General features: G+C 38.3%; 1 long non-coding RNA gene across 1 annotated transcript; it reads left to right on the top strand.

Annotated features, from left to right (window-relative positions):
- The first annotated feature begins 1,057 nt into the window (after nt 1-1,057).
- Nucleotides 1,058-1,708, top strand: LOC147453831 (uncharacterized). Its single transcript, XR_015188755.1, has 4 exons — nt 1,058-1,155; nt 1,294-1,357; nt 1,450-1,484; nt 1,565-1,708. It is a non-coding gene; the product is annotated as an uncharacterized LOC147453831 (long non-coding RNA).
- The last annotated feature ends 2,099 nt before the right edge of the window (nt 1,709-3,807 follow it).

A 3,807-nucleotide genomic window follows, 5' to 3' on the forward strand; every position in this document is an offset into this window, starting at 1 on the left:
ACTTAAATCTAATCTAATTTAACTTAAATAAACCTAAATCTAATTTAACGTAAGTTTACATCTAACCTAATCTTTAACGTCTTTTAGGATAGTTTCCTACGACGTTATAACTCTCTTCTTCTTGTGTGTGTGCGCATGTGTGGATGTGTGTGCCAATAAAAAGAGATAAATGGTATAACCTTTCTATCACCCATGCCAAGTATGATAGATTGGTTATGCCATTTCCCTCTTGAATAATAGGTCTTGAGTTCAACTCCTCATCGGCTAGATCTTTAGGTCTTTTAATTTTAATTAGTTTCCTACGACGTTAAATTAGTTTCTCTCTCTTTCTCTCTCAATGTGTGTGCGTTTTTTTGTTTATGCATGTTTTCTCTCTCTTTTCCTCTCTCAATATGTGCGTTTTTTGTTTATGCATGTTCTCTCTCTCTTTTCCTCTCTCAATGTGTGCGTTTTTTGTTTATGCATGCTCTCTCTCTCTTTTCCTCTCTCAATGTGTGTGTGCATTCTTTGTTTATGTATGTGTGTGTGCGTTTTTGTTTATGTTTGTACTCTCTCTCTCTCTCTCTCTCTCTCTCTCTCTCTCTCAAAAACACTATGTGTGTGTGTGTGTGTGTGTGAGAGAGAGAGAGAGAGAGAGAGAGGGAGAGAGAAAGAGGGGAAGGGAACATGAGAGTGAGGAGAGGAAAGGAGCATACATGGCTCTCCTTCCTCTCCTCGTGTGTGTGTGTGTGTGTGGAGAAGAAAGAGAGAGAGAGAGAGAGAGAGAGGGAGAGCGTTACCTGCTCCTTGCTTGAGGGCGCCGAAAAACTCAGATCTGAGTTTTTGGGCGCTCTCTGTTATTTTTTTAGCCCAGCCGGCGTCGCTATGAGCGTCGCAAATTTACAAGGCGAAGCTCATAGCGACGCCGGGATTTTTTTTTTTTGAGTGTCGCTGTGTGAGCGTCGCTAATATGAATAGCCTCTTGTAGTGAGTCAACCAGGTACACATTTCTATTGATTTTGTTTTTTGTTATTGTTGTTGTTGTTGTCAGTATTTTCATCCTCATCATGGAGGTGGTGGTTGTTGTCGTTGATGTCGGACAATACCGGCCTAATACAATTCACCTTGCATGCATGCAGCAACACAAGGAGCTAGAAGAGGCTCAAGGACATGAAGGTATAAGGCTTTAATCTTATGCATATTGTTTCTTATACCACCACTACTCTATATAGTCATTTCCTTGTTGTTTCTCATGCCACATATACCACCTGCACTATGATGGCCTCCCACGTGAATGCACTTTGTTGCATGTAGGTGAGAAAACTGACACGCTCGACGAGTCAGATGGTGACATGAATTGTCAAATACTGAAACAAAGGTAATTGAGGAAGCAAGCTTTTCAAGTTGGCATGAAGTGACCATTCTTTAGCTACACTAACCATTCGACTTTATTTATTCTATGATAACAAGTCCGAATTGAAGCCAGACCCAGCATGCCATAAGAGGTGTGTCTTCAAATATTGGATTCTCTATATAGATTGTCCTTTCTCATTTAAGTGTACTAAATTTTTGTTTTTCCCTCAAGGAAAATGGCAAGGAAATGATTTTGATGAAGTGGTTAGGCGCGAAGTCATAGAAGAAGTCTTTCCACTTTTAAAGACCACAACCATGTGTGATAGCATGGTCCTTAAAGAGTCAATTGTCGCAATACATATCCTAACTTAGGACATTTGAGATTGAATATTGATGTAGTTGTAGCAATTGAGTAGGATGAATAAGAAGTAGCTTAGTACTCTTCAAGCTTGACAAGTCATTATTGGTTGTGTGGTTAATGGCATACTTTTGTGGATGGAGATTCTCTCTCTCTCTCTCTCTCTTACTATGTTTTAAGAAAAAGTGAATTTGATTGAGATCAAATTTTAATCTTTGCAGAGCTTGTAGTCTAGAGTTTTGTGATTTAAAGTTGGAATGAGAGATTGTTCTTGTTAGTCTATACAATAATGTGCTTGAGTACTCTTAAGTTTAAAGAAGGAATTACTAGACTAGTTTGGTTGATTGTACGTAGCACATCGCAAGTGATATAGATATTTTGCGGATATTCCTTGCTAAAATATTAATAGACATTTAACGATTTGAGATCACTTTGCTTGCACAAGAATTTACATGCTTGATCCTCATGCATTTGTGGCCTTAGCTAGTGTCCATTTCTACAGTGTTTGTATAGTTAAGTTGATCCCCCTCCATAATATATATACGGGTTCTAAAGCTCTCTATTAACTCTTGTAGATATTTTGTCATCTTTAAAAATTTCACCAAAGTTTTCTGTATATGTTGACACTAATTTCAAAATCTTATCAAATAAGAATGCCTTCCACTTAGTAGGACTCCCACAAGGGATTTAAGGCTTTCGATAGCGAAAACAAGACTTAAACCTCTCATATAAATAGCAAAAATAAAATTATAATGAATTGATTTATCAGTGTATAAAACCATGATGAGTTATATAAAGTGTAAAAAATGAGAAAAATCAACATGTTCACAATTGAATTTTTACATAGTATCGATTAAAGAGTAACCACATGGTCATTCTATAGCGAAGATTTGCTTGAAATATATGTTGTACTAGAGCAAAGTAGATTGTGAAATCCTAGTCTTGAACCTTGCCTAGATCCCAAAGCATGCAAGGTTGTTGGTGGTGTGTAAGAAAAACATTGTTGGGTTTAAATATTCGACACCAAAGTGAAACGGCTCAGTGATTTTCATTGCATAGTGTAACCCACTATTGTGAGTTGCTTTTGAGCGACTTCCTATCCAAGACATTTGAAACAAGAAATCTAAGGATCCATTAGCATATATTTAGTGGAGCAACTCTCTCTAGCAATCTCTAGTCGTGCTTAGTTGACATTTTCATTGATGTATTTTGGGGCAATGCACACATACAAAGCCTGGGAAATGCCCACCATGCAAAGCCCGAGACAAACCCTCACTCTGCCAAATTTTGAAACCCATGCTCAAAGAGTTGTTTTGGACTATAGAAATTGGCATGAGAGGGAAAGAGTGACGATGTCTGCATGGAAACCTTAGTTTTCATGCCTCGTGAACAGCTCAACAAGTCAAATGGCCCTCCATTGGTTGGGAAAACTTTGCTCTTATTTGGTCGGCTTGTGCCTCTTTCTCCCGAAGCTTATAGAAAATGTTGTATAGATAACATGGCAATGATGGTTAAGATCTCATCACTCTAGCCAAGGTCCATGCTTATAAAGAAGGTTCCAAAGGAATCTCAACCATCTTCATTCCAAGCTTTGTGACAAGCCCTTGCTCATCCAGGGCTCCTAAACTATAGAGCTATTCAATGGCTAATCTTAAAAGCTTATGAAGGCAATTGATCGGTCATAAAATCAAAGAGCAGTTTTATTGCAAGTTAGACTTTTCCTTTGAATTCCAGGCACAGTTGTTAACATTTCATTCCTATATGCACTCAACGTGGATAAGCCATAGGTCTCTCCTTGCCCTAATCTTTGCTTTGTAGAAGCTTGAGAAATGGGCGTGATGATAAGTGAATATAGCCCAAGCCCGGGAGTCTACATTTTGCTTCGCAAAACTTGGATCTACCACATAGTCAATTCCAACAATGCTTAAAGACGCCTCTGCAATGTTGGGTAGAAACCACCATTTTCCTTGTTTTTGGTGGTGCTGGGTCAAAAATTATTGTTTGATTTCACCAGGAAGGGCACTATAAACTAGGAGTGTAATCAGCTCTCCCATCCTCAAAAAGAGAAGGATATCACCATTTGGATCATTTAAATGTATCCGCATAACACGAATAAG

Source organism: Adiantum capillus-veneris, chromosome 7, assembly GCF_014529385.1.
Source record: "Adiantum capillus-veneris isolate H3 chromosome 7, ASM1452938v2, whole genome shotgun sequence".
In the NCBI taxonomy this organism is placed as follows: Eukaryota; Viridiplantae; Streptophyta; class Polypodiopsida; order Polypodiales; family Pteridaceae; genus Adiantum; species Adiantum capillus-veneris.